The 19908-nt window shown below is 42.9% G+C and overlaps 1 long non-coding RNA gene across 2 annotated transcripts; it reads right to left on the bottom strand.

Annotated features, from left to right (window-relative positions):
* Positions 1 to 527: 527 nt before the first annotated feature.
* LOC147901433 (uncharacterized) lies at positions 528 to 16413 on the bottom strand. Of its 2 annotated transcripts, none has more exons than XR_015541233.1 (5): positions 16237 to 16413; positions 12832 to 12972; positions 11027 to 11125; positions 1036 to 1147; positions 528 to 868 (listed from the first exon to the last, which is right to left on the bottom strand). It is a non-coding gene; the product is annotated as an uncharacterized LOC147901433 (long non-coding RNA). The 2 variants fall into 2 exon arrangements; XR_015541234.1 differs by having other exon boundaries at positions 16260 to 16413.
* Positions 16414 to 19908: the final 3495 nt, after the last annotated feature.

The raw sequence follows: 19908 nt of genomic DNA, 5'->3' as shown, positions 1-19908 counted from the left end.
CGTCATCAGATTGAGTCCTGTTCGTTGGATGTGGTACCACACCTTCCTTTTGCAGCTGTACATGCCTCTGTGGATACCTCTTGGGAGATTCTAGCGAGCATAGCATCTTGGCATATCTAGAGAGCCAGACGCACAGAGGCTTTGGAGGATACTCAGGTTCATCCCTCGCACACATTGGCTAGTATCTGGACAGACATATCTGGACAGACACCATACATACCTTGATGGCTGTACGGACGAGTATGCAGGGAGACTCCAGTGCAGCCTCAGCTAGGAGGGCTTCTTTTTTCAGGGAATGGAAGGATTCTCCTTTCTTCTCTGAGACTCCTACAGGGTTGAGGTGGCACTTTCAACCTCAGCCTTGATTGTTTTCCACCTCACTTTGAGGGGGTTTTATTTATCCTCATGATTTCATGATGTTTTCTACTTTGAGCTTGCTCTCGCGGGTTTTTTCTCTTACTTAATAGAAGTCTCTTTCTTGAAAAAAAAAAATCAGGACACCAATAATTAGCATCAAGTACCTATGCGCATCAAATGGAAAGCCTAATCTGCTGGGTACTGCACACAGAAACATCGTTAACACTCAAGCGATGATATGACCATTACAGCATCAAAGGTTCAGATTGCATCATTGACAATTTGCTGAACTTGAACAGAATGTCTGACTCATGTGAGAAGATATGTAGACCACCTCCCAGTACACATTGCATTCATGCGATTATGCCCAACTTGAACACAACCCACGAGACTTGTATGAAGGATAGACTGTCTCTTTGGTGACAAAGAGATAGCACCTTAATTGCCTACTCCATGCCTTTAGGCTCCCGGTCACTTTGAAAGTCATAGAGCTGGCGAATATTTCCTGAAGCTACACATGGAGAGCAAGCAAGAAACCGAGAGATCAATAAGAATCCTTCTTTGATAAAACCAGAAAGCAAAAGAAATAATCAGTGAAGGTCAGCATAGTCCAATGCAATTTTCTGATGCAGTAAGATCAAAGCTTGATTAAGTAGATATAGTTGCAAAAACTCTTACCATATAGCCATTCTCTGAAATGCACGTGAATAGCATGTGACAGATCGTGCTTTCTGGCATCATCCATTGGAACAGTCTTCAAAGTCTGCCTCAAAACCTCAACAGATCTGCTCTGTGGAAATAACAAGTGGGTAAAATAAACAACCTTCCATATATACAAATGAATAGGCCGCAATTTCTCTCCTAATTTACAAAACAGAAAGACAGAATAGCTATAATCAAGGGAAATCGTAAAGCCTCTGCATATTCATAAAAAGTTGCATCAATACCGAAGAAGGAAATGTAAGCAGAAAAAATGTAGCTAGTATATAAAGCTACATGCTCTACGTCAACAAAATTATGTCAGTAGGATGTCAACGAGTCTTGAGAAGTATTGAGGTAATGCTATCCACATAGCAGCATATCTCAAGCAATCAAAGAAACCAATACCGAAGAAGAAAATGTAATAAGCAGAAAAAATGTAGCTAGTGTATAAAGCACCATGCCCTATGTCAACACAATTACACCAGGGGCATGTCAATGAGTCTTGAGAAGCATTTAGGTAATGCCATCCACAACAAACAAAGGCTTCCTAGAAATGACTCAAAGTAGTGCTCTCTCTCTCTCTGCACCTGCCCAGCCTACTATGAGGTCCGGGGACGATACTACTGCCTCTTTCAGGAGGGGCACGGCTTTTGTCCACTCTCACAGTTGAACCACTTCCACAACCAGGTCTGTGTTGGGCTCTAAGCGATGGCACAGAGAGATATACCTTTGTAAGACTAGAATAAGTCCAATCATACAAAGAGAGACACTATTGTGACACATCAAACAGCAGCAAAATGTGAATGCTCCGTAGCAGCTGAGGTCGACCAAGCACAGAGACATGTCACCGATGTCACGGGCATCGACAGCCCGTGGCCATGTTCTAAGCAATGGCACAGAGAGACACTATTGTGACACATCAAACAGCAGCAAAATGTGAATGCTCCGTAGCAGCTGAGGTCGACCAAGCACAGACACATGTCACCGATGTCACGGGCATCCACAGCCCGTGGCCATGTTGGACTGCCACGCAGGCAGCCAGCTCAGCAGCAGCCCACACAAGCAGCCACGTGGCCTGCCATGCAGGCAGCCATGTCAGCAGTTTCCACGTGGACCTGCCAGGCAGTCTGCCAGCAGGGAATGGGTGTAGGAGCTGTCGCAGCAGAGACGCCACCCCAGCGATGCCACGTCCGCACCACGTGGCCTGGTCAGTGCCACGTCAGCAGCTATTCGGCCACATCAGCCCAGTTGGTGGTGCAGCAGCAGGGTCGGCCCTGCTGGTCGGTATTTTGAAGCCCAAAGAGGGGGCCTATAAAAGCAGCCCTCTGGCCCATCCACTCCTCATGCCTTCAAGCCTTCAGAGCAATAGAGCCACGCCTCCCCGCAGCACACCAGCAGAGTAGCCTCAGCCTCTTCAGGGATCTAGTGAGAATTCAACTCCTCTAGGGAGTCTAGTTTCTTTCCAATTTTGAAGTTGAGGGTTTCAGCCCCTCCATACAATTGTATTCAGCCCTTTGGGAATTCATACATTCCAGTTATATTCTCTCCTTCTTATTCACCCACTCACATCCACAGCATCACTTTTTGTATTGAGTGCATCATCTTGCAATTGCAGTTAGTATTGAGCAGGAGAGAGAGTGAGAATAGTCTATCTCAAGCTACAACGGACTTCTATGCATTTGAGTCTGCTCTAGGACAATGGGGTGGAGGAGGAAGAGCTAGCTAACATGAGGGCAATCTGGATCAGCGGAGAGAGACAACATGACGCTACCAAGCCAGGGACGCAGAGACCACAAATGACACATAGAGTGACCAGAGCATCCCTCTATCTGATGGAGAGGCAATGACATAGAGAGACCCAATTGCATCAAATCAGACAGCAAGAGTGGATAGTACCACGGGAGACAAGGATGAATCGAGCTCAGCAACACACCACAAATTCCTACGCATTCGAGCTACCCTTGGACATAGCGGAGTAGAGGAGGAGCAGATAGATGATATGACAGCAGCATGGGTCAGGGTAATGAGACGATGACGAGAAACGATGCAGCTAAGACGAAGGGGCCACACACGATGCAAAGACGGACCACAACACGCACAATGGAGGTTTAGCCAATCACAACCCTACTCAAAGGAGATCGCCCGAGTAGAGGCATCATTCTCGATATGGCCCATTGGATATAGATGTCACAGAGACCGTGCCCGCCGCCATAACGCAAGACAACTAGGCAGACATAGATACACAATATTTTCACAGCTCACAGGAGAGCCACCATAGCATTTGGTTATATGTTTTGACTTGATATTGAGTATTAGCTTTGAGCTTAGTTTAGTATAGTACTCAGCAAAGGGCCTTAGTGAGCCCTTTGCACAGTGGCTTGTAAGAGTTAATCAAATATTGTACTTTGTCTCATAGGCCCACACGAGGAGGCCTCCGACGATGGTAATACATCTTTCTTTCTTTCTATCTACCCGAAGACAGCTATATATATATATATATATATATATATATATATATAATGTAGTCATCGTTAAAAAGGGTAAGTGAAGGATAAATGACCGCATATACCCTCTACGTATCATATACGTGAGTCCCGTATTCAAAGCATGGTTTCTCATGATTTTCAAATATAAAGCTCAGCTTATGAATTAATAGCTCAATAGCCCATCGAATAAGCTTTGAGTTCACATCCATGTTGCATTTTGTATTTTTAGACTGACAGGGCATCCACTGTTGTGTCACTAGGAAGTGTGCCCTAAAATAGGGTCTTTACTTCAGCCCATTATAAAATGACTGAAACCCAATTTTGTCATGGCATGAGTATCCAATATTACTCAAATTAATATGCTAATAATGGGACTAGCCAAGAAGAAGAATGTTGGGTCAAATTGCTCTAAAATTGGAGTCATATTGGGTGAGATATGGAGATAAAAGGTTATGTTTAGTTATAGGTCATTGCGAAGGGGTAAAAAGGGACTAATTAATTAAGTGGAGGGAGAGGGGTCAAGGAACCTTAGAAGTTGGACATTGTAGTATCTAAGGTCTAAGAGGTCTTACGAAGAATCAAAAGGGCAAATCTAATGAGGGGTAACCGCTCCTGTGCTCACATCCCATCTTCCATCCCTTCCATTGAGAAATCTCCTCTCATACCATCACCTAAGAAAAACTCCCTGAGTGAAAGCCAGTGATAGTGTCAACCCGAGGAGGGAGGCATCGGTGTGTGAGGCTACAGCCTACAATGGTGGTAATAACCCTATGATAGGGCGCCGGCGGCTATTGACATGTACATCCCAATGAAGTCTCCTGGTTGTAGCCCTGTGCAGCGAACAACTGCTATGGTCACTCCTATGTGTTGTGCATTTGGTCTAGTAAGCATGGAAGTAAGGCCCCTAGCATGATCGCTACCTCCGAGTCTAGCGTGTCTCTGACTCTAGCTCCGGTCCCTACAACCACCGTCTCCATGAGTCTTGCTGGTCAATACTGTCTAGCTGGAAAAACTCAATGATCTTGCTCTGAGAGGAGTCTAGATGTGTGTTAAGATCTCCTGTACATGCCTTGAGCAACGGCCCCCTGTGTCGTACAGCCTCGTGAATGAAGGTTGCCAAGCACCTTTGGTTTGGGTAGGATAGGAGATTGGGTAGGAAGCCAAAGCCATCTCAAAAAAAGTATTGGTACCAACCTCTGATCTCGTAGTACAGCAGGTACCTGAAGGCGAAATGCTCCTCTAACTCGATCTCCCAAGAATCGCACCAAATGCGGCCCTCTCTAGGTATCCCCTTTGCTCGCTCACTCTCTATATGGAGGCGGTGTGATTAGACCCAGAACTACCCAATCGAAATCCTCGGTGTAGGTGGATCTGCATGTATCCCAATGGGTCCATGAAGACCTCCTCTAAAACCCGTAAGCCGTGGTCTCTGTAGAAGCCAAGCTGTACAGGGAGCTCACAAGGTGCCAACCATGTCCTAAATGTGTGTAATTGTAGGAGATCCTCTCAACAAACATAATACGGGGTGGTCTACCCTCCTTACTGATACACATATCGGAGAGTTGTACGAGGTTCGACAGCTAATCGACATTCAAAGTAGATTTTGGGGCGCATAATTCAAACATAAAGGATTGAGGCAATCTCGAATGTGCTAGAGGTCTACACTGCTAGAGACAGCTCAAGGCAATCTTTGTCTAAAGCAAATCAAACAGATCCAATAATGTGCAACGACTCTTGAACAAAGGCATTCAAGAGCTTAGATCAAAAGCAAATGGATAAGCAAGGTGTATAAAGAAAAGCATCGATGGATGATTGCATGCCGAAAAACAATCATGCATGAAGATATCAATCGGCCGTGGAGATCACAACACAGGCCAACAAAATGAAACGTGTGGTAGCAAGGCAAGGCTTGGCAAAGGAATGCTAGTGGCCAATTTTGACGAGGATGAGGATCAAGAGCCATGGAGGAAGTCACCTTCAGACACCATGGCAAGTAATGAAGCGCAAATGAAAGGTCTCTAATGTGTTCAAAACCGTTTTGGGCAAACACTTAGAACATGAAGGTCGTAGAGATTTAAGACGATAAGACAACATCAATATCTACAAGCAAAAGGGAGCGCTTCAAAACTAAGAATCTTGTTGTGCTCCACGTGAATGAATTCTCTTATTTTGAATTTCTGCAATACATTTAATTGTAAGGGCATCCGAGGAAAGGAGGATGGGAATAATATAAAGACCATTCGAGTACTCTTATTGAACAATCTATCGAGAAATATCTCTACCAAAGGGGGAATGGTGGACCCAAGAAGACAAAAATAGTCAGAGTGGCCTACTCCAAAGAACATTCATGAGATGAGATCTTTCTTAAGGATGTGTAGCTACATAGCCCTACTAAAGCCTTGGACAGCCGAAACCTTCAAAGTGTTGAATTAAAAGTACAACACTTACAAAAAGATGTTGATTGGTGTTGTGCATGAATGTATCTAACCTTTTCGACAACCTACACAGGAGCATTAGTCTAGGAAAGAGGATGTAGGTTGCAACATTTATCACAAGTAGGTACAATAAAATGCTCCTAGAAATTTGAAACCTACGTTTTGCTTAAATGTTATCACAAGAGATAAACCTAAGAAATGAGAAATGAGAATCTAGAAAGAGAAAAATATTGTTCATGGCGGTGTCTTGCTTAGTATTCGAGGGAGCCAGAGTCAAAAATCGAACGTAGATATTTGAGATGATAAGGCAACATTACTATCTACAAGCAAAAGGGAGAGCTTCAAATCTAAGAATCTTGTTGTGCTCTAGGTGAACGAACTCTCTCATTTGAATTCCTCCAATTCATTTAATTGTAATGGCATCCCGGCAAGGGAGGATGGGAATAATAATGAAGACAATTTGAATACTCTCATTGAACAATCTATCAAGAAATATCTCTACCAAAGGGATAATAAGAAGACTAAAATAGTCAGAGTGGCCTTCTCCAAAAAATATTCATGAGATGAGATCTTCTTAAGGATGCATAGCTACATAGCCCTACTATAGCCTTCGAGAGTTGAAAGCTTCAAAGTGTTGAATTAAAAGTATAGCACTTACAAAAAGAAGTTACTGGATGTTGTCCATGAATGTCTCCAACTTTTTGACAACTTACACTAGAGTATTAGAGGATGTAGCTTGCAACATTTATCACAAGGAGGTACAAGAAAATGCTCCTAGAAAATGGAAACCTATGTTGTGCTCAAATGTTATCTCAAGAGATAAACCTTTAAAGAGAAAGTAATTAGAAATGAAAAGCAAGAAAGATAAAATATTGTTCATGGCAGTGCCTTGCTTAAATTAAGCAAGACGGTACTTTGGAAAGTACCAAGAGTCATTGAGGGTTTGATGGCACCCAAGAGAACCTAAGGTTTTGATGGCACCCACATTTGGGGGCCATGGTACCAAAAGACATAGTTATATTGGCCAATTTACTTAGATACTTGAAGGAGGTTTCCAATTGTACCTTTAAGAGTACAAAGGGAAACTACATCATTAAGGGATTGTAAGGAATTGAGCGTCGGACTTACCACCCAATTGTTAATCTATTTCAGCTTGGTAAATTAAAACCAAAGGCAATATATCTCTTAACGTATTATTCTTAAGATATCAAGAGGTATGCTAGCATAGAAAGGTAGTTTCAAGTTGGTACAAACCATCTGTTTATATCTATTTATTTTTGTAAGGAGAAGTTCAATGAGGTGCACGAAAAAGATAACATGGACAATGAGAGGACACTAACAAAGCTAAGTATTCTTACCCTTCCTTTTGATTATTATTTCATTAAAAGGGACAAATAAGTTAAAATGAACCTAAGGGATTAGGTTTGGATTAGAAGCCTAAGGGTGAGTGGTAAGATAGCAAAGTAAAGAGACCGAAAAAAAGAAAGAAAGTTTATTAAAAGTCTTTGAAAGATGAGACTTTGAAAAGCCTGAATACAATGAGTTAAGCCTCTAAGTGAGCATCCACACCCAAGACAAATACAGCATACTCGTAATCCTCGTAATCATAGAAACACCAATATATAAAAGATTCTCTGACCCCATGGAGAGGATGGAAGCTGTGCTGTTTCATCACTGCAGTGATTCTCCAAAAACTCACACAGGGGTCGAAGGTGTACGAGGTTGCACAGGCATAAAACTTGTGGTCTCCTAGTTGTGGCCTTCTGTCGAACAAGTGCCTCGATCGCGCCTCCAATCTGGTGACCATGGAGGAAAGGTCCCCAAGCATGCTCTATGCCTCAACCCACTAGCAAGTCGAGCATGTCACTCGCTCTAGACCTCAGACGTGTCATCTCCCTAGAGTTTGCTAATCCATGCCGTCTAGATGGAAAAACTCAATGATCATGCTTTGAGTGAAGTCTATCTATACCCTGGTCTCGCCTATGTTCTGAGGAAATACGCCCTGCATTAGACAGCCTCATGAAGGAAGTCACGAGGTATCTTTGATCTGGGTAGGACAGGAAACTTGATAGGGGTTTGATACCATCCCTAAAGAGATGGAGATAGCAACCTCAAGTCTCATAGTGATCGAAGGTTTTCCACCAAGGATGGCTAACACATCCAAAATGTCAAATAAGGAAATTATTTGTAGCCAAGAGTGGTGAGATATGGAGGAAAACGATTAACTTTGTGTTGTTTTGTACCTACAGTTATGTTCTGTTAGTGAGCTTAACACAACCAATTCCATTAAGTTAAAGATGATCTTAATAAGGAAATTGCATTCCCATGGTACCCATTATGTTATGCACTAATTGAACTTGACAAAAACTTTCGGGGGGAAGGGGGGTGGGGGGGGAGGGTCAATCCAAAGTCTGTTCTTTAAAGTTAAGGTCACAATGGATGTTCTTTAAAAAACCTTTCGAACGAGTACCCATGTTGTACAGTTCTAAGTTAACTTGACCTTGAAATTTTCTTAGCATTCCCACTAGTCACACTAACCATTAAATTTCTACTCTCTCTTCAGAGTCCTTCAAGTACTTGTTTTGGGAGGTTAAATTTACAAGAATTTTAACAAGCCGTTAAGAGATTTTAGTAACTAGACTCACTAAATGCCAAGGAATGCACACTTATGTGAACACTCTATGAACGGCCTGAACTAGTGCTCCCTAATTAGTACCGGAAGTAGCCCCTTAAAGGTCATTGCCTAGGGGTAAAGAGATACTACAATAATTCAAGTGTAGGGAGAGGGGTCAAGGAACCTTAAAAACTCTAATACCTAGGTCTTAGGGAGCATTGAAAGGGCACATCTAATGAGGTGTAACCACTTGTGTGGTCACATCCCATCTTCTTCCATTAAGGAATCTCCTCTCTCATACCATCACCTAGTAGTACCCACCCAAAGGAGCACATAGGATACATCCTACACACATAGTTAGTCGGCCTAAGGTACGAAATGATATAGGATAGGGAAAGAAATACCCAAAGTAGAGGTCATAGGGGCACTAACTGCAGCATCAACACTATAAGAGGGCCTGGTAAAAAACCATAAAGTCCTAATGTATACACAAATTGGGTAGAAATCAGTAAATTGAGGATAACCAGATATTTTGGTTCACTACAGATTTTGTGTTCATCCTAGCTTTGCACTTTTGTTAGTTTTATTCAACCTTCTTCAATCTCATTTTGTGTTCTAAGATCCTCACAGCATACACCCAAACAAATGCAAGCACATGCACATAAGTGGATGCATGCACCTTGCATGTGCCCATACATGCGTCTGCATCTGCATGTGCACGCATGCACACAGATGCACAAAAGCTACAATAGGACAATACTATAGCCACCATCATTGCATTTGATAAAGATAATGATAAGAAACCCAGAACGTACATATCCTATACAGCACCATCCCAAACATGCAAGCAATAAAGTACCAGCAACATCACCATGCCTAGATCATCCTAGCAATGTAAGATGAAAGTCCTTATGCTAGTAAAATGCTCACCAAGTAACAGAGATATCTGTGCACTCTCACAAAATAAAGAAGCAGATATCGTAGTGTCGTGGTAAAAATCAAAGGGCCAACAAGAAAGTATATACCTTGATGAATCCAGGAACATTCCCAAACTCATCCTCTAAAAACACAACATAGTGCAGTTTCAATCTCACGAGAGTCGCTCATAAGATTGAAAACCATAAACTCCATCACGCATAGCAGGGACTAGCTACTATGACATCCCCACTGACGTCATCAGCGCCCAACAATGGGTGTAGACCATAGTATAAAAGTATGCTCTCACACATACAAATCCACACACCCACACATACTTGAGCATCCATTTATACAAAGTCTTTGTACTGAGTTTCTGTCGGCACTCCGGAGGTGAAGGGCAAACTCAGCCATGACGAAGGCTAGTACTAAAGGAGAAGGCTAATCAAAAGGTAGTCCAAATCTCTTCATTCAAGCTACAACTACTTGTGAAGTCTAAACGATTTCATTTTAGTCTCTCCCAAACGAGCATCTAAATCTAAATCTAGTTGAGAGGGCAACGCACCATTTAAGATAGAAAGAAATATCGCAATACCAGCAGGCCGCAACTTGGACGAAAACTTCACAAGGTGAAATTTGCATGTCCGCTAATACGGCAGAAGCATATACCTTGCCATTTAAGATAGAAAGAAATATTGCAATACCAGCAGGCTGCAACTTGGCAAATATTTGGCATTTTCTTCAGACACTCATACTGTTTCAGGTACATCCATTTAAATGTGCAGCGTATGATGAACAATTACAAAAATTGTTCATAGCCTAAGCTTTGAAGAATTCTCGTCACTCCTTGACACTACCTCTCCTGATGATATAATAATCTGGCAATGCCAAAAAATATATAAGGAGGATAATCAGTGGGCAAAAATTGAAATCCCTGTCTCTGCTCCTAGTGACCGTGGACAGTTTTAACAGAACAGTGTGGCTTAATAGCACGCGTCTCCAAAGAACATACACAATTATCCCAACAAGAGACTTGGTACAAGTCCAATCACAAAGGTTCGTATGGATCTTGCATTAAACACAGGAAACCAGTTCTCAATCCTTGTTTGTAAAAGTAAAGTGTGAAGCAGAGAGCAATCTGTGACAGTCCACATGAGTGTAAAACATGCCTTTTCTGTTTTCAACAGAGAGCTGTCCACAGACAATCATTGGACAGTATACCTCCTGAATCTTTATGGTTCATACAAGCTAATCAGCACACATATTAAACAGGAGCGGACACAAATTCCCTAACCATGCACATGAGCATCAACATATCTTTTTTGTTTCTTTGCAAAAATATATATATATATCTTTTTTGTTAGACAAAGAGCTGTTAACAGATGAAGGCGACGGTACATCTCACATTTAGTCTTCAGAATCCCCCCCCATAATACAAAGAAAAGTGGCATTCCTAAGAGAAAACGCATCAATCCTTGATCAAGAGACTGTTTCCAACTACAAAATAAAGTGCCTACCCTGTGCTGCTGAGCTACCAAGTAAGCTTTTGGCAATATGAAGGGATTGGCTTGTGTCAAAGGCTGTTGATGGGGTTCACTGTCACTCCATTTGGGGATCTGCAAGGTTAAACAATATCAACAAAATAATTTATGCAAAATCCCTAGAAATTTGGCATGTCGGTAAGGCCACATACGCATGGAAACACACAATCAATGTAGCAGGAGTTTCAAGCATTTGCACATAGCACAAAGTTAATGTATCGATCTGGTGGCAATAGTGATGCACCCTCAGCTTGAGCATCTGCAACACCAGCTGCATGTGGAAGCGAATCATGAGGGTGTACAACTCCAAGCGTCAAAGCTTTGTCCCAACTATTCACAGCTGGATCAATATCCACTTGTGCCAAATGCGCCTCTAGTCTAGGGTCGAAGGTATTGTAAGGTGCTACCTAGCAGATACAAGTGATTTGAGCATTCAAGAAAGTGTTATGAAGTACTTTGGCATGCTTCAAACTATGGCATGTAAAACTGATGCCTTGATATTTTAGTAACATACAAACATTCACAGATATGTTTTCATTCAATATCAAACTGCTCAATACACAGGACTGTTGCCTCCTCATTCATACACTCTGGTGTAGATGGTCAACTTTTCAAGTCACATTACAAGAAGAACTACCAAAAAAAACAAAACTGCCTGGCCTTGGAAACAACCATGACAGGTAAATCAAAAGCACGACGTACGATTACAAAGCAATATATTGGCAGCATGAAAAGAGAATTGCCACGATGGGTAAATCAGAAGGAAAAGGAGCGATTACAAAGCAACATATTTGCAGCATGAAAGAGAAATGCATATAAGGTCGGACAGCCAAAATAGGGATTGTGAAAGAAAACAAAGATCAAGAGCATGTAACGTGTGGGATAGGCTCCAAGAGTCATACCATAATCATCCACAGTAGATATACCTCCATAAGATTAGAATATACCCAATCTTACAAATTCAAAATTTAAAAAAAAAAACAAAGAAACAAGCAGAAAAAGCAAATTTGTAAGCGACTTTAGACAAAAATAAAAATAAATGATAAAAATTTGCTAGTAAGCAAAGTAAGCTTATGTTCTCATCATAATCCTCCGAAATAGAATCATTCCACATAGTGGACTGTCTATCAATCTCATCTTGTGTGGAAATAAAAATTTGGTTACAAGAGCCTCCAAAACTATGCCAGGCCCCCACAATAGCTATAATCAATGGTGATGAAGGCATCTGATATCTGCAGAAGTCAAAATCCACCTAGTGTTATCAAACCAATCAAGGAAAAATCCTTCCACCCTCCCTCCTGAGAGTAGGAAGAATCAGTGTCTCCCAAGCCACCCTGGCTCTAGTATCAAAAGACTCAGCTGTCCAATGCACCCTCATGACTAGCACCAACAAGAACAAACCAACCAAGCAGTGGCTAACCACTTTAGGGGAAAGATCCAATGTGGACTTAAATTTGGGACTTTACACATAATCATACACACACAAAGCCAAAAGCTTAATCAAGACAAAATCAAAATTTTGTGGCACATCAGAAATGAACTTTACAATGTTGCAACTAAGCATCTTATCATGATGTGGTGGAATTCAAAATTCAAATCTCTGAGTGTATCCCACTCCTACTCAGCAAACAACGATGTTTTCATTTTAGACAAAAGATACAAACAAGTCAAATTATTTGTGCACACAAATGCACGTATTTTTTCACAGTCCTATATATGCCACTGAAAAGATTCCAAATTTCTTTAAAAGCCTTTTAAAAAGTCACTGATTATGACAGTACCTGTAAATTATGATTTTCACCAAGTATGAGTGGCCTTTGATTTACAGCCAAGTAAAAGACGCATTCACGACAATTCGCAATGCATATACGGATGGTAGACACAATCAATTGCACCCTTTCACAATGTTCAATACACACCACCTGCCAAACAAACAAAGCTGAAGGAGTCATCCAACTCAAAGATGTGGAATTCAAAAGCATAGATAACTTCAAGAACCCAATTCAATCAGAAGTTGGTAGAAGGGTATTACCACAAAACTTGAGATTTATGTTATTTATACATCTCAGTACCTTGAAAGCTTTTGATATAGAATATTCGCACTAAAACCTGTCCTACGTCTAGCTATGGTGCACACTCAAAAACACGGATCAAGTTTTAGAAATTCTGCAGCATAATGTGTTAACTTATGTTCAACGCTATTCAGATAACATTGCATGTCCAGATTCGAAACAATTGTCACATAAGGGCAAACAACAGTCACATGCCTATGGACAAAATGCATCTTACCTCAAGTGTTATGTATGGGATATTGGAAACCATTGCACCTACACAATGTTTACACAAGCAAAAAAGAACAAAGCCTAAAACTGGCACACCTTGGTCACTAGAACTATTTTGATATGTAGATTCAACAAAGCCAAGGTGACAGTTCGAGATCTTCTCAGGAGGTACGTAGTTTTCTGAGGTATATAGGCGTAAACTGATATACAGTTGTTCATGTGTGCGTGCGTGTGCGTGCGTGCGTGCATGAACTCGCACACGCACACGCACACAGAGACTTCACTCACACCACATGTTAACTCTAGTGTTAAAAAGATTCCTTGCGTAATTATTCAAGCTAACTTTATTTTCCATGAAAATTTTGTCTATTACGTATGAAGAATACCCCAAGAGCAATGCTCATGGAAAGAATACATTATGCATACAATGAAAACCCTGACAACTTCCTCAGTAAAGCACCAAGGTGAGGCTGAAAATGCCATCTCAAACTTGTGGTGGACTCGAGAAATGGAAGCCACTCGACTCCCTGAGAAAAGTAATCGTCCTAGCAGATGCCGCCCAAGAAGACCCATGCAAGCTCACGCAGATGGCCATCAAAGTGTGTACAATGTCTGTCCAACTACTAGCCCATGTGTAAGAAGGGTGAACTTGAGAGCCATAAAGAGCATTTGTGCATCTCGATCTCCAAATATGCCACAATGAATGCCCGCTAAAATCTCCCAAAATGTATCCATGAGGCATGTGCAGGTCTATAAGGAGTGTGAGGAACATCATGTAGAAACAATGACTCAACTAGAGACCAAGAAGAGTCATGCCTCATAAAATATTTGAGGCCCCGAAAGAGAGAGCCAAGCCGATGAGCCCCGGGTCATGAATAAAGGGGAGGAAATAAAAGTACTCAAAAGTCTAACAATCCCCTCCTAGAAAACCCTCTCATGCGTGCAATCCCATAAACAATGCTGAATGGACTCCTCAAACAATGCTGAATGGACTCCTCAGTAGAAAGGCAACGAGGGCAAGTAGGGGCTGGTCCAAACCTAGACCCCCACAAGTTCACTGCTATCCCTTCATGAATAGAAAGCCAAAAGAAAATAGTGATTTTTCTATTCTTAATTTCCAGAGTCTTCTCCAAAAAGGATTTTGTAGGACTCTCCCAATTCTAGCTCTAGTGGGCTTCCAACCCCTAAGATTAAGCTGGAACATTGTGGCGTAGCTAGTCATGTAGCGAAAGAAGAAGAGGTTTCTTCACATGGTTTCTTACATCAATCCATTCCCACTTTCAGGGGTCCCACTACCATCATCAACCCAAAGGAATGTGATCTAACTTTAGGTCTAGGTACCAACATGAAATCAAAAAGCACTGCTCCACATGACCCAAAACCCTGACATGTCAAAAATAACGTCCACAAGGATATCCACATCCCTGGACCTGGATAATCTACCCTAGAGAGGATATCAAAAACTAAGTCATCCCCGTTTGAATCTCTTTAAGCCCTATAGGCTATAACATGAAGGGGGATACCTGATCTCGTAAAAGCCCCAAACCAGGTAGAGCAATAGTAAGGCCTGCCATCTACGAAAACCCAATCCAAGGATAGGGTTGCATCAATGTAATCAATTCTTATTCCACTTCCTCTAAGGCGACTTACCAACTGAAGCTTACGGTCATCCAGAAGCTTTTTAAAATCCGTCCAAGAACCCACAGAGGAAGCGAATCCTCTCTCCCATCTAGACCACTGCATGTAAATAGAAGTACCAAGAGCTTTGAGATAAACATGTCTCGAACCTCATCGTGGCTGGGCTAGAACACCATAACATGGTTTGTGATTGGATATAGTGTTCTTTGACCTCAATGCTGTTATTTAGCAAGGTTTGGTGCATGATTCCAACCAGGCGATTGAAGAATGATACGTCCCCCACCTGCCCCCCCCCTTCCTCCCTCCCCTTCCTCGCTCCCTTTCCCTTTCTCTAAGAAAAGGGATTTAGGTAGGGGGTAGAGTTCCCAAACTTTGGAATCGCTCCCACATGTGCTTCTAGTTGTTCTATAAGCTTTCATGATGACTTTAATAATATGCATCTATATTGTATATACCTTTGTAAGACTAGAATATGTCCAATCATACAAATTTAGATTTTTTGTTGTTCTAAAGTCCAAAAATCTACACGGAAAATAAAAGAGAAAACGAAAGAGAAGAAAAAAGAGGTGTCAAAAACTTCTTTGAAAAACAAAAGGAAGACATACTTAGCAAGCAAAGCAACGATTATGTTAGATGATATCATGCCATATGTTGACGAGGGTGGCTGCATGCCGAATACGTTTCCCTTCCATCACCCAAGTATTCCAAGCTGTGATGCTGGCCAGTGTCTCTCCAACACCATCCTCCGGAAAGAACTCAAGTCATGGCAAGAGAGAGAGGTCGTGTCCTAGATATCCAAGTGGGTGACACCCAGACGGTCTATCTTATAAGCTCGAGAGACCACCTCAATGTGGAAAGCATGTCATCCCTCTATCGACCAAGTTGCCATAACCTAGGTGAAGTGCCATCTAGTACGTCGTATCCTGCCCACAATCTTGAGGAAGCATTGCCCTCTAAGCCCCCGGACAACTCCACCATTAGTGAGCTATCGTCTCAAGGTCCTCACTGCCACAACAGCAACACACCTCGTCCACCCTCATTTGCTCCAACATGGGCCTACGGGCAGCCCTCCATGAGCAAACAGCCAAAAGAAATAAGAGATCCTCAAATGGAGGCTAGTTCAAACGACACAAGTCCAAATCTTGGTAAGAAACGCAACAACTGCTGCTAAAGCTGATGCCACTCTCGTGACGAAGGTCGTCTACCAATGCAGGTGGTGGAGAAGAAGAAGGGCATCTTCGCCACTAGCTCCTCAAAGTGCCCTACCTTGGATGGCCAAAACCACTCACTTGGATCCCAATGCACCTCGCAGAAGGGTTTGCCCTCCCATGACCAAAGATGCCACCACGAGAAAAGATTTGAGATCGGTGGTCAAAAATCTGCCCCAACCAGCCAACTACTCTAGTCCTCTATCAGTCCATTGAGTCCGAGACCATATTGTCCCATGAGTCTTTGTCCCCTCGTACAACTCCATCTAGAGTACACTACGCAAGCTAAAATAAGACGAGATCGAGTAGCGTTCATCATAGTCCTGCCGTAGGTAGAAGACTCTAAGAGAAACTCCGGTCCTACACTTCTGCCCAAACAATTTGGAAGGTTTGTGGCTTCCAGGGTCCGACCAAGCCCTCCCCTCCATGCCTCCAAGATGGCCTCCTCGCCCCCCTGAATCTTGCCACAGCCACCTCTCGAGTGGCCAATCTCAACCTCCCCTAGGCTATTATGGGGCTGCGTCCATGCCCCCAAGGATCTAGCAAGGCCATTGTCCCACTGAGCCCACCCAATGTTTGTGCTGCCCCAATGTGCAACCCTATTGGTCACAGATGTACAAGTCAAAATCAAGAGCTCTCGCTTGGACTCATCTCTACCCTAGGGACTGACACGAATGAGATTGCCTGAGAGATGCCATCACACTCTCATCAAGCTCCACATCATTGGCACCCTTCCCTAGGAGAGGAGCCTCCATGAAGATCCATCAGTGAGACTTCTACCATCGCCTGCTTGCCGCATATATTCCTTAGAAGCCCCATCCATAGTAGGAGCTTCCAAGGCTCAAGGCTTAGCGCCGGACCCCTTACTATAAGCTTCCCCAAAATGCCTCTACTCTCCATCTCTATTCCATGTACCATGTGAGCCTGCCCACAGAACATTGCTTACTAAGAGCCTCAACCGCCCCATGTACTCGTCGTGAAAGCACCAACTGAATGAGATCAACCACACCATCGCCATAGGGATCTAGTTTACCACCAACACCTTCTTGCCAATGAAAGCCCGGCTGAGCTCTAATAGAGAAGTTAACACTAGGGCAATTTGCTACTTTATAGAAATATCTAGTCCCACCTGGCAATCTAGGTATCTTGTCATCTACCCCTAGAGAATCCAACAGAATAGTGCCCCACAATGTAAGCTCCCTAGAACCTATACTAAAAACAACCAACTTGTTCCAGGTAATTATGGTTCCCAACACCCCCAAGGAGGGAGGAACCCTCTCTAGCCTGGTAAACAAGCCCTCCATAAGCAAGGATTTATCATCTACGAACAAGAGTGCCGCAACAACTCTTGATGAATCGAGAGGTGCATGTCCACCAAGTCAGCTACCTAAGAGTAGAGGGAACATCGTAGCGTCATTGCCACAAAAAGGAAGAGGAAGACGACTAAGGGGCAGCCTTGTCATACGAAGCACAAGAGTGAGAAGGCCTCTCGTGTGTGCCCCATATGAGAACTTGGTTGAGGCTACCCTACTTAAGAGAAGAAACCCCCCACACCCACTAGTCCAAAAAGCCTATTCTACACATAGGATCCGTGACATCTAGGGTCCTGCAAACCCATCCCTATTGCCTCAAAGATGACCTCCAAGATCCTACTACTGGCACGTCTCAAGTGGCCAAGCGTGCTCAACCTCTCCTTGGGCAACTATAAGAGTTGACTATGTGCCCCCAAGGATCTCACCACACCATTGTCTCACTGAGCCCACCCAATGTGTGCATTGCCTTGGCAGACCACCCTCCTAGTCACGGAGGTCTAGGTGCCAAATTAAGGGTGGTCATGCAGGTTCATTTCTACCCTAGGAGGGGACCTGAACAAGACTATCTGAGAGATTCCGCCACACTCTTATCAAGCTCTGCATCAATGATGACACTAGGGGCCTCCATAAAGATCCATTTTTGAAAATATTGCCATTATCCCATGTGTGTTCCTTAGGAATCTAGAGCCAAACCCCTGACAATAAGCTTTCCCAACATGGCAACATGGCTCTTCTACATGATCCCAAAAAACTACAGGGATTTGGCCATGTCATGTCTAAGATATATGCATCAATACTTGATACCGAGGTTAATCGATTCATATAGATGCAATAACTCAGGGCAAAGGGGCAAGCTGGCTTCCAATGTGACGTGGAGACCATGGATCACATACTCACACTCAAGGGGTCAACGAGGAGGGAGATAGAGGGTCTATTGTTGCTTTGCAGATTTTCGCAAATCCTTTGATACAGTACCAAGGGCCTGCCTTTTTAGATGATTACAGGAGCTGGGTTACGACCATGAAATTATGTGGGTTGTTATGGCAATATATATGAGGGTTTCAAGCAGAGTTCAGATAGGAGCTGGATGGACAGAGGATCATGAGCACTATCAGAGTTAAACAAGAGTGCCCTCTCTCACCAAGCCTGTTTGGCCTTGATAGACAAGCTAGAGACATTTATCAAGACACTGGGGAGGAATGAATGTTCTCTCATTGGTTTCTTGATTCAGATCTTGTTGTACACGGATGATGTTGTGTTGTCCTCCTCTGCAGAAGGTCTCCAGAGACATTTAGATGCATTACAGTCATTTTGTGAGTTGCATGATTTAAAGGTCATGACCTTGGTAAAACCAAGGTCATGATCTTCAACACATCATGAGTAGCTATGCATAGAGAGAAATTTACCTTTGATGGCTCACCAATTGAGGATGTTTCATCATATACTTATCTAGGGGTTCTCTAACCCTATTTTTACGATGAGACCGGCAATGCAGGCCCGTTTGAGCAAAGGATATGCCTCACTAGACAAACAAGAGAGACAGTGCATCCACTCACATTTTCAGGACCTTCAGACCAAGGCTCTCCTCTTCGACTCCTTGGTCCAGCCAGCAAAAGCATGTATGGTAGTCCGTGTTGGTGATCATCTCTCTCTGATGCAGAGTGGGCTCTAGTAGACCATCTCTAAGTTCTCATGCTATCAAGGATTATACGCAGTAAGCCATCAATTCCCCGCCAGATCATCGAGGCCCAGGGTCTCATCCCCGATGCCGCTTGATGCAACGTTCCAGGTCAACACTTATCTATACCGAATGAGAGGATACGACGACGCGGACTACCATAGCTAGCACTATCATCTTCTATGATCTTAGGAGCTGCAATGAAAGATGCTGATACGCACACACATGCAAGTGGTTTGAGAGATTGGGGCTCCACATGGACAAAATACCTCCTTTCTAGTATAGCATTGTTCCTCCCATTCGGATATATGAGGTCAACTAGGTCATACACAAGGATCTTCTATAGCTACACACATTCAAGACATGGTTGGCAACAATTGAGCTCTCAATGAAGCTCAGCTTCTACAGAGATAACTGCTTGCACATTTTTTATGAGGGCTTTGTTGATCCTCCAGGATATACTCAAATTCATCTCCCTATTCATTGAGGATCTCTATTGGGCACTTTCGGATTTCATCCCATCGACTCTACATTGAGAGTGGGCGCACTAAGGGAGTACCCAATGAGAAGCGAATTTGTACCTTGTGTGATCTACAAGAGATCGAGTCAGATTAGCATTTCATCTTTGTTGGAGAAATCATAGCCAAAAAGTGTGTTGGTGTGTAGAACTAGGAGATCTATTACTAGTCATTGTGTGAGTCATGTGTGAAAGAAAGAAGAAAGATGTATTAATGTTTGT

The sequence above is a fragment of the Dipteris shenzhenensis genome, chromosome 6, assembly GCF_047967505.1.
Source record: "Dipteris shenzhenensis isolate YYH24624 ecotype China chromosome 6, Dip_SZ_1.0, whole genome shotgun sequence".
Lineage (NCBI taxonomy): Eukaryota > Viridiplantae > Streptophyta > Polypodiopsida > Gleicheniales > Dipteridaceae > Dipteris > Dipteris shenzhenensis.
This window is presented reverse-complemented; position numbering and strand designations above follow the sequence as displayed.